The sequence below is a fragment of the Pteropus vampyrus genome, unplaced genomic scaffold, assembly GCF_000151845.1.
Source record: "Pteropus vampyrus isolate Shadow unplaced genomic scaffold, Pvam_2.0 Scaffold67, whole genome shotgun sequence".
In the NCBI taxonomy this organism is placed as follows: Eukaryota; Metazoa; Chordata; class Mammalia; order Chiroptera; family Pteropodidae; genus Pteropus; species Pteropus vampyrus.
The window spans coordinates 7,206,154-7,218,063 of NW_011888848.1; the positions used below are offsets into that span (position 1 = coordinate 7,206,154).

Genomic DNA, 11,910 nt, shown 5'->3' on the forward strand with positions numbered 1-11,910 from the left:
AAGTTAATATACTGATTTTAGTTATATCTCTCTTTAACAGTACAATTAAAGTTTTCATTTTCTAAGTTTTTTAGTACACTGGAGTTTGTTGTAAACATTGTATAACGTACACCTTTTTTAGGACCTAGAATGTTATTTGACAAATATATTTTTAAAGGGTTTATTGTTATATTTTTGCTTCTATGATATACTGTGAAACATTTATATGATTTATTTGGATTTTATATAAGAAATAAAGCCTCAGACATTTAAGGCAAAATGTGATTTGCTTTTAATCTGATTTTCAGGAATGCGTTGAGACGAAATGGAAATGCAAATGAAATTAGGATGCATTGAATTGCAGGGAGGCCCCTGCTTGTAGATTCAGGGAATTCCTGAAGACCAGACTTCATGTTCTGTGCTGGGTGGAGAAATACTGGTCATCCATGAGTTGATGCTGGACGGTACAGGTGCTGGGTCTCTGTGCACCCGGGCATCAGGAGAAACAGTGAGCATGTTAGTAAGACAGGTTTTTTTGGTTTGGAGGCAAGTAAGTGTCATAGAAAAGATGATATCTATTTGTATCAATGACTTCCTGATTTAAAAAGCTAAATTTAACTGTCATCATCAATTACCAATAACTTTGGAGGAAGACTATTATTATTATTTTGTCATTATTTTAATAAGTTATTGTTTTTATTAATAAGCGAGGGTTTTGAAGTAAAATCTAGAACTATTCTGTTTTACTTCTGTAATGAATGCCCGAGTGTTATTTATCTCCATAGCAAAGGGAAGGGTCAGCTTATTGGAAGTTTCCTAACTTCTTTGCTTGGACAATGTGGAGTCCTGGTTTGGGTCCTGGAACAGAAAAAGGACATCAGTGAAAAAACTGGTGAAATTTGAATAAGATCTCCATTTTAGCTAATAGTATGTGCCAATATTAATTTCCTGGTTTCAAATATTGTACTCTGATTAAACAAGATATTAACATTAAGAGAAGCATGTGAAAGATATATGAGGAGTCTACGTAGTGTTTTGCAACGTTTCTGTAAGTTTAAAATTATTTAAAAATAAAAAAGTTAAAAAATACAATTAAAACCATGTGAAATCCCATCACTGAAAAATGCTAATATAACTATGACTTTTTCTGTGTGGTGTGTGTGTGTGTGTGTGTGTGTGTGTGTGTGTGTGTGTGTGTGTGTGTGTGTATATAACGGATATATTTGAAAAATGAGAAGAGTAACAATAATAGCACTCTTACAGGGTTGTTGTGAGGATGACATGAACCAATACATTTAAAGCACTATCTCTAGCACATGACAAGCTCTCAATAAGCGATAGTCATTGTAAAAATTGCTTACTGTTTTGTAACCCCGAACTAGGTAAATACTTAAGGACTCTGAGTGTTTAATGGCTTATGTGAGATACGTGGACAGGTAAGAGATGTTTCAAGACTGCAGGAGGTAGAATCCTAGCTGCAAAATTCTAGAATTACAGACTATAGCATTAATATAATTACTGTACCTTTTGCTTAATGGGCAAGTATTGAGCTTAAAACTCTTCTGGGTTATCAGTTTAGATCTTCAATCTAACTATAAAGCCACAATTTGTTTATTTTTCCCTTTAGTAACATGAGCATTGAATTTAAACAATGATAGAATAAGATTATATGGATATAGTGTAATAAAATACCAAATATGTTTGAATCTCACCGACTTCCTTTCAGAAAGTTCAGAAACAACAAGGAATCAAAGCAGAAACAGAGGAGAGAAACTTTCTCACCACCAACAGCACTAGCTGCCAGAAGCCATGATCCGGCAGGTTTGGAAAGCCCTTGCCTAGATGTGACATGCTGAATTATCTGGCCCCGAAGGGCAGCATCTTTAAAAACTGAATAGATTTTGAGAATCTTGTCAGCATTTTTTTAAAGTGAACACAGAGCCAATGTAGAACTCTGTCCAAGTACTTTTTCAAATCTTCAGGTCAACAGTGGTACACCAAAAGGAGGGAAAGCAAGACCATTTTTCCTCTGGGCAAAGACAGATATTCCATTCTGTGAGTTATAGTTATTCAGGACATTGAGAGTCACATATTTAAGCTTTTAAAAACAGCAACAATATTATATTGTTGACTTTTCCCCTTGTCATCTATCCTATCCATATTGTTTCGGCTAAAGCGTTATCAAACAGATAGGCTATGTCCTGAAGGTTAGGGGAAAACATAATAACAACTCAGTTGTCAGCCAAATTGGTAGAAAAATAAGTTTCAGTGGTACCATCACGTGCTGAAAACTCCCTATCTTGAAAGACACGTTATCTCTTAAGCCCACTGGCATTTTAGGAACACGGCAGCTTATTTTACCCAACCCATTCTTCAGAGGAATGTAGATTGAGGAATTCAAATTTGATAAAGTATATTTAGCCTTTTCCATAATTAACATAAGACCATGTAGTTTTTGTCACAGTAAATTGCCTTGTGTTGTTTTCTTTTCCATTTAGTCTTTTACAGGCCGATAAATAACGTGAATAGAGAGACATATGTATCACCAAATTTTATTTTACCTGGTGTCAAAGACCAGGAAAAATTACCCTGACCATTTGTGGTGAACTTCCCTAAGCATGGGAGCATGTTGATTCGAGCTCTGAAATACCTGTTTGATTTTACTCTATCTCCTTCCCCACTGTCCTCATCTCCTCTCCTCTGTACCTAGTGCAATGCTCAGTATAGTCTTCCTCTTTTTATTCCCTTCTCTGCTCTGAGACGTCTTTTACATTTATAAGCAATTATGCCATATCCCTGAATCAAATTCTTTAATATGTCTCTATTTTCTACAGATTGAAATTTAAGCTTCTTAGATTACTTACAAGGATTTTCACAATCTGGTCTCAACCTGCCTTTCCAGTCTCACCTACCCAAATGTTTTTGTATCCTGTGCTATATGACACACATGTCATATATGCTCAGACCACCGCGACTTTGCTCTTGTTGTTCTTTCTGCCTAAATGGCTTTCTCTCTTACTTCTACAATGGTCACTTGCTGATATTATAGTCATCTTTCTCATCTCAGCTCAATTATGTTTTCTCTGATGCTCTCCCTTCTATTCTCACCCACTTTAAATTAATAACCACATTATTCCTCTATTTATGCAACTATTTCAGAACATGTTTTAAAACTTCATATTTTGTTGTACAGGTAGATTATAAGTTCTTTGAGAGCAAATTTCATGTCTTATTCATGTTGGTTCATCTCCATTTTTCTATGCTTTGGAGAAATTTAATAAATGTATCTATGAGTGAATGAATAAATAAATAATATTTCCCAGGTCTTCAGAGACTCCTCAGAGACTTAAGTAAGTTTAGGCTAAATCCGTTAGCATTGAGATAAGCCTTCTCCCAGCTTACTGGCTCCACCTCTCTACTTTTTCCCCAAAGTTTATGTTCCTAACTCTTGATCCTTCTCTTGCCTTTTCTTCAACAGGAAGTATTATCCAGTCCTTCTTATGATAATTTATTTTCTTAGTAACAGTGGCCCCACGTGGATGGTCTGCCTTCTCCTCTCTGGTAATCTGTTGGTTAAAACTTTATCATTGTATTATTAATGCAAATGATACATATTGTGCTAATAATCAAGTCATAGTTCTAAATTTCCTATAGGATTCTCAAACATTACTTATAAGTTCCTGGGAAAGCTCATTTTATTTAGTGGCTTGTTATGGACTGAATGTTTGTGTCCCACCCAAATTTATATGTTGAAGCTCTAATGCCCAGTGTGGTTATATTTGGAGATGGGGCCTTTACAGGAGTAATCAGGGTTAAATGAGGTCATAAGGGTAGGAACCTGATCCAACAGGAATAGTCTTCTTTTAAAAAGAGACACTAACATAAGAGACGCCCACGCTTGCTCATTCTTTCCTTCTCTCTGCACACACATTACCAAGAAAGGCGATGTGAGAACACAGCTAGATGGTGGCCACTATCAACCAAGAGAAGAGGCCTCCGAATAAAACCTATGTTGCTGGCATCTTGATCTTGGATTTCCAACCTCCAGAACTGTGAGAAAGTAAACTTCTATTGTTTAAGACACTCAGCCTGTGGTATTTTGTTATGACAACCTGAGCAAACTTCTACAGGGCCCACTGTTTATTCCTCAGTGTCAAGGCTGGAGATAGCTGACTAGTGAAATCCTGAACTAAATTCCGCTAATTAAAATGTATACTACAGAACTACTGAACTGTTACGGTGAAGCCTAAAGCACCTTCCTTCTCATCTAAGTTCTGCCCAAGGGGACTCAACCTCCTGCCCCAAGTCTCTCTTGTGTCACTGCTTGTTGCATGCATACTATACTTCCTTCTCAAGTTGTTCTGCCTGGCCTCATGTCTCTGCCTAGCCTCAGCTGAGCGTTCTGGCACTGATAGTTTCTTGTTTCACAATGTTGAGCTGAACGTTTTGGCTTGTATAACCTGAGATTAGGACTGCAGAATCCCTGTTCCCACAGGTGTTTTGCCACTTTTTTTTTCTCATCTTCTTTCAAGTCACAAATAAAAGCTTGATAGGAATTGGTATAATGAAGTATAAAATGGCTGACAGTCTGCTGGACTGGGTTCCCAATTCTAGGCGCTGTTTGCCAAGAGGAGCTCACTATACTGAGGACATCGCAGAACCAGGCAGTGAGTGACCCCCGTGTGGATCCCTGGCTGAATGGGCACCCCCCAAGATGCAGGTTGCATGAAAACCTCAATATGCTGACATAGGAAGAAGCTGCCAGTGACCTAGAAACTGTGAGGTGGGAAGTCATGAGAGTAAGATGGGGAATTTGGGGAAGAGGAGGCCATGGCATAGATTGTACTCCAAGGGAGAAAGTATGAATTAGCCACTCAGACTGTGGTATTTTGTTATGACAACCTGAGCAAACTACTACAGGGCCCACTGTTTATTCCTCAGTGTCAAGGCTTAAGATAGCTGACTAGTGAAATTCTGAACTAAATTCTGCTAATTAAGATGTATACTACAGAACTACTAAACTATTACAGTGAAGCTTAAAGCACCTTCCTTCTCACATAAGCCCTGCCCATGGGGACTCAACCTCCTGCCCCAGAAAGCTGCACGAGTTCACTATTCAGTAGGATACTCTGATGACCAAGAAAGGAAATGACACATTTGAGCAGGCTGAGGTGAACCAGAGATCCCTGGCTATCGGTTTTTTGGTGACTCTCCTGGTGTCATAAGTGATGGGTTGCACAAGCCCTGTCCTGGTCCCAAGAATGATGGTGTAAACCCAAAATCCCTGTGAATAATCAGTAACAGAAACCCGTACTCACGTGTCTCAGTTTGTGAGGGCTGCTATAATAAATTATCATGGACTGGGTGACTTAAACAACAAATACACATTTCTTACAGTTCTGGGTAGTTAAAGGTCAAGTTTCAGGCAGATTTGGTGTCTGGTGAGGACCTGCTTCCTGGTTTGCAGATGACTATCTCTTGCTGTGTCCTCATATTGTCAAGAGAGAGAAGAAGTAAACTCTCTTGTGTCTCCTTTTATAAGGCACTAATTCCGTCATAAGGGCTCCACTCTCATGACCTGTCATAGTTAATTTTATGTGTCAACTTGACTAGGGGAAAGAATGCTCAGATAGCTGATAAAACGTTATTTCTGAGTCTGTCTATGAAGATGTTTCTGAAAGAGATTAGCATTTGAATTGATAAACTGAGTAAAGAAGATTGGCCTCACTAATGTGGGTAGGCATAGGGGGCCTGAACAGAGCACAAAGGCAGAGAACAGGAAAATTCACTCCCACCTGAGCTAGGATATCTATCTTCTGTCCTCAGACATCAGTGCTTCCGGTTCTCAAACCTTTGGATTCAGATTTTTAAAGTAATTTTTTATTTTTCAACTACAGTTGGCATACAATATTATATTAGTTTCAGGTGTACAACATGGTGATTAGACATTTATATAACTTTTGAAGCACTCACCCGATAAATCTAGTACCCATCTGACACCATACATAGTTCTTACAATATTATTGACTATATTCCTTATACTATAAATCTCCATGACTATTTTGTAACTACCAATTTGTACTTCTTAATCCCTTCCCCTTTTTATCTATCCTCCCAACCGTCATTCCATCTGGCAACCCTAAACATTTTCTCTGTATCTTTGGGTTTGTTTCTATCTTGTTTGTTTGTTTGTTTTATTTTTTAGATTCCTCATATAAGTGAAATCATATGGCATTTTCTTTCTCTGACTTACTCCACTCAGCAAAATACCCTCTAGGCCTATCCCTATTGTTGCAGATGGCAAGATTTCATTCTTTTTTTTATGACTGAGTAATAGTCCATTGTATACATGTACCACCTCTTCTTTATCCATTATCCATTATTGGACACTCTGGTTGCCTCCATATCTTGACTATTGTAAATAATGCTGCAATGAACATATGGATTCACATGGCCTTTTGAAGTATGATTTTGGGTTTCTTTGCTTAAATACCCAGAAGTGGGATTACTGGATCCTTCTTTGTTTCTTGTTATAGCCTTTATTTTAAAGTCTATTTTGTTTGGTGTAAGTATTGTTACCCCAGGTTTTTTTGTTTTTATTTTCATGAAATATCTTTTTCTATCCCTTCACTTTTAGTCTGTGTGTGTCTTTCAATCAGAAGTGAGTCTTCTATAGGCTGGACTCAGATTGAATTACACCACTGGCTCCCCTGGTTCTCCAGGCTACAGGTTATGGGACTCGGCTTCCATTATCATGTGAGTCACTTCCTATAATAAGTCAATCTCTATATATCTCTATATCTTCATCTTTATCTCTGTCTCTGTCTGTCTTTATCTCTATCTCTACCTATCTGTCTTTATTACGGTTATCTCCATCTCCATCTCCCTCTCCATCTCCATCTCCATCTCCATCTCTATCCATCTATCTAGTTCTCTATGCACCTTCTATTGGTTCTGTTTCTTTGGCGAACCCTAATACATGACCTTATTATCCCCCAATACTCACACTTCTTATTACCAACTCATCGATGGTTAGGGTTTCAACATACAAATTTGGGTCAACACAATATGTAGTCCATAATACTACATTAGGTTTGCCCAGAGAGCCACTCTGAAGAAACAGAAAGAACCAGCAATGGAGGCCACACAGGTGCACAAATGAAACTCTGTGATGAGCAGGTGGCTGGGGGCAGCATGGTACCATGTTGTTACCACCACATGAGAAGGAGAGACATGAAGAGGAGATGGATGTATTGTTTCAAATTCCATATAAATAAAGCCTTATTGACTATGGTATTTTGTACAAGGAACTGTAGCTGGTGAAGCACTCAGCTCCTGTTGGGTGCCCTCCCATAATTCTGGCCTGGTTCTTCTCAGACCACTTGTGAAAAAATGACAGTCTCTATAAATCCATCCATATTTCTCTCCTTTCCTTGTGCTTTTCCTCTGGAACACCCATATATGACTTCTCTCACTGCCTGCTGCATCTTTTGATCTCAGAAAAGAAAGGCTCTGATAAGGTCTGCACCTGTAAGTGGATTTAAATATGTTGGCATCTTCAGGTCTCTAACTCTTCCAACCTACTTTTATAATCCTTATGCCATGCTTTGCTGGCAAACCTCTCTCCACCCTCAAAATTCTGTTCCATCTGCCTCATCACCATGGAACTTTCTCAGGTGGATTCCATCTTGCTTTAACACACATCGGTCACTTCACAGTCTTCTCAGCACTTGTGTTTAAATATAGCTTGTTTATGTTCCTAACTGTGCTTTTGCTTTTATTTTTGTTTTGCTGTTTTCTTGTAAATTTTGTGGATGTTTACCTTTCCCCTCTAACAACAGCCAACAACAGAAGTGACAATAATAAAAGCACTGTCATTTGTCGAGGTCTAACTATGTGACTGTTATATACTTTAGAAACAAACATTTTTTGTTGTTGTTGAGACACAATAATCCTCTGAGTTAAATATTTGAATTTTTTCTTTTAAAAGTAATATATTAATGAGTGAACATTGTAAGGTACTTAAAGAAACAAATCGTTTATAGTAAAACTGAAGGCGCCCCTCCCATTCTGTTTCCTCTGGTTAGCATTATAGTGGTGGAATGCATTTCCTTCCAGATTCTGTGTGTGTGACTGTGTGTACATATTTGCACACAGACACTGGGATGCAGATTTTTAATATAAATGAAATCATAGAATAAATATAATTTTGTGATTTTCTTTTTCACTTAACAATATATCTTAGAGGAAAGAATAACTGTCTCTATGTCATAAGCAAAGAAACAGAGGTTTAGAGAGATTAAACAACTTTATCCTATTAGGTAGCAGTTTACACTGCATGACAGGTTCCTTGGAAACAGCATGATTTTTCTGTTTTATACCGAGTTACAGTGCCTTCTACTCCAGTTTTCCCAGCTCCCTGTTCCAGAAGTTCAGTGCTTCCCTTCTACTTCCACTTTTGACACTAGACTCTTATTTCCTTCTGTGTGCCTGAGTCTCCATAGCCTATCTGTACCTGTAATTTGAGTTAGGCTTTAGTTTTACTACGTCTTTTCTAGGTGGTGATCCATCTGAAGGAATTCGAGCAACTTCCATCTGCTGACAGACTTCCTGATGTTGCTTGCCTGCCTATGGGATGTTCCTTGCTCCTGAATTTGCTGCTGTTATACTTTTCAGGCTTGACAGTTGATTTACTGGAGCTACCCATTCATTGTCTTCCCTGCCATCTAGTTTACTGTTATTCAGGCTGGGATCTCTCCTGGCAATATGCAGCTGAGTCTCCTTTCCTCACATTTCTCCTTGCCCCTATTTCTCCCCTACTTCATAGGGTGGATCCCATTCCAGATCCCTGGCAGCATGCTTAATCCTACCAAAACCCTGCCCGCTTTACCTTCAGGTGAAATGCAACTTGCTATTACTTTAGGAGAATACTAAATCCATCTTTGATACAACATGAGATTATAGTATATTCCATTAAGAACAACAAATCTACAGTCAAGTCTTTGACATAAAGTAGGGCAGATAGAGCAAACCAGTGGTTTACTTTTGTATCTCTCATTTCTTTAACATTTATGGTCTTTAGAAATTGACGATTTTTTAACTAGACTTTTGAGACATTCATGAGGCTTTTCCATATTAGTAAACAGTTTTTCTTCATTTCTCAGAAACCTGTCTTATTTCCCTCATTTCTTTGTCAGGGATACTATGATTTCTTAGTCAGTGATACTATGATTTCTTAGTCACCCAGAATGGAAACATGGCAGTCATTATGTATCATTCTTCTTTATCCTCCAGTGCTGCTGCCTGTGCCCTGGCCAAGGACTCCGAATTATGTCCTTGTTGATCTTCTAGACTCCAGTTTGCCCCTTCTTTCACCTCTCGCTGTCCCAATGTTGTACTGTGCTTTTCTTGTAAGCATTTTTATATTATATAATTTCTTATATTCAAAACCTAGATAGGTTCCTATTGTTTACCAGAGCTGACTCAAATAGATAAGAATTGCCTGCTCTTTTCTCCCACGTGTCTGGCCTGGGCTACCATGGGTGTGCCAGAGTTGATCAGACAAATTCTAATTTCAGGGCTTCATTTGCAGGTCAAATAACTATTCCTGGGAATGAATCAGAGGTCTTGATTTCAAACTTCAATCTAGTTCCCTTAGAGAGTTGATCTTCAAGACCCTCCGTAACCTAACACCATTCAACTATCCAATCTTAGTCCCCTCTATTTCTCAATGGAAACCTTTCCATTGTCGTATAAATATGCAGTGTATCTTTCTGCTGCCAAACCTTCTACCCACCTTTGCAACACTCTTCCCTTTTCTTCTGATGAATTGGAAGTTGAATGGCTGTAACATCTGTCATCCTTGGCCTCCACTAGCCCATCTTGCACCTTTGTAGGAATTGCCAAAAAGATGTTGTTGCTAGATGGATCAATCATATAAATGCATAGTTTTCCTCAAATTATTGCATCTTCCTGCTTTGCTTAATAAGCTGGTAAGGGTTGGATTTTGGCCCCTACTCCCTCCCTCCCTTAACAAGGGACCCTTTTGCACTATACAAATTGTACAATGGTATATAGCAGCCCTATTCAATACATCATTCCAGGGCCAATTTGTTTGACCTGACTGGTAAGGAGAATTTTTTTTTCTCCTCCAATCTTTTCTCGGCCTATTGAAATCCAATACAAGCTTCATAGCCCAGCTAATAACTTACTTCCTGCATAACAACGCCAGTCATCAAAATGCTCTCTTTGCTAAATAGCATGTACACAGCTTTATAAAATTTAATTCTTGGTGATAGTCTGTCTTGGTTTCTGAGTGTTTCTTGGGTTGGATTAATCTTTTCCGATTATGAGATTTTTTCAGATGGAGAATACAACTTAGATCTTTTCTCTAATGAATAAACTAGTCAACACAAAGCTAAACATCTACATTATTTTACAAAATCCAAGTTGCAATTAATCGTAAGATATATTGTGGTTCTATTTGCCACTAAAAAAAGAAAAAGAAAATAAAACACTGAAAATTAAACTATAATTTAGAATTTCTATTTTAAGTGTATTGAAAATAATTTTTAGACTTATTTAAAAAGATCTTAGCTATCCACCACTTTTATGCATACATAAAATGAAATATATAAGCTAAATATATTAGTTAGGATATTCCTAAAATTTTTCACAGATTTTGATTATTCTGAATCATTTTTTGACTCACTTGTTGATACCTGTGCTTTCCCACAGTGTGGTTCTCTGTGCTCTCGAGAGCAATGGTGACACAGCTATTCTTTTAAGAGTGCTTCACTATTTGGGGGCATTTTCTTTCAGTCTGCACATACCCATTTTGCAAGTTTCGATGCTGTATTTCTCTTGATCTTACCAGACAACGTTAACGAAACTCAACAGCTAAGTCATTAATTCCTTAATAGTACTTAAAAAGCTTTTTCAACCAAATATCAAGGGGTTGTAGTTGTCCAGTTATCCCACCAGATTATCAACTAAGATTGTACATGAATAGGTAATGAATGACACTTAACATCATTACTGACACCAGGCTAACAGCAGCAATAAGTTACCATTGCTTCTAAGATTCATCCCCATTTTAGAGGTATTAAAAAGTGGAAAAACTTAGTGAAGATGGAATATGGAATAATTATTCAGTTAACTTATCTCAGTGGATTAAAAGAGAATGTCAGAAATTTTTAAATGAGAAAAGTCATGTATGAGGCAGCACTATTATGCAGAAAAATTGCTGGGCATGTATTTTAAGAATTTTGGTCAAGGTTTTGCCATTAAGTCATTTGTAACATTTTTATTTCAGCTATCTGGATTTGAGAGTCATTGTTTGAAAAATGAGGTCATTGATCTAAATGATCTCTAAAGGTTTTTTTAACATTAATAGTCAAGGCACCTGAAAACAATGAGATTGAACTTTGAAATTATTCTCTCAGATTCTTATCCGAGAGAAAAATCCCTTGGACTACAACTCTGGCCTAGAGATTTGAATTTATTTGATGAAATCTAGCATAAGAAATGTGTGGCAAAGGCTAGACTCATGGGGAATAATAGTATGCAATCTTTATCCATCTGGGGAGAAAGCGTCCACATGGAAACTCTCCTAGCAGGACTGGTGGGGAAGAGAAAGTAATCGAGACGGTGAACTTGAGAGTTCATTTATATGAAGAGAGTTAGACTCTTGGAGATCTCAATTTTTTTTTTCCCCTCAGAATATTGACAAAGAACCAGAGGGATTCTGCTGGAAGAAAATTAAATTGCAAAATGGTTAATCCTCCCCAAATGGAAATCTGGTAAAGAATTTATGCATGGAGCCTGAAATATACACAGCAGAGCCAAGTGACTCAGTCAATTTAGAAAAGATCACATTTTAATTAAATGCAATGGGAGAGAGAAAACTGGAGAAATGTTATCTTGCTTTTC

At 37.6% G+C, this 11,910-nt stretch overlaps 1 long non-coding RNA gene across 1 annotated transcript; it reads left to right on the forward strand.

Moving 5' to 3' along the window:
• The first annotated feature begins 299 nt into the window (after positions 1–299).
• LOC111740709 lies at positions 300–4,758 on the forward strand. The gene is made up of 3 exons (XR_002780727.1): positions 300–499; positions 1,706–1,800; positions 4,594–4,758. It is a non-coding gene; the product is annotated as an uncharacterized LOC111740709 (long non-coding RNA).
• The last annotated feature ends 7,152 nt before the right edge of the window (positions 4,759–11,910 follow it).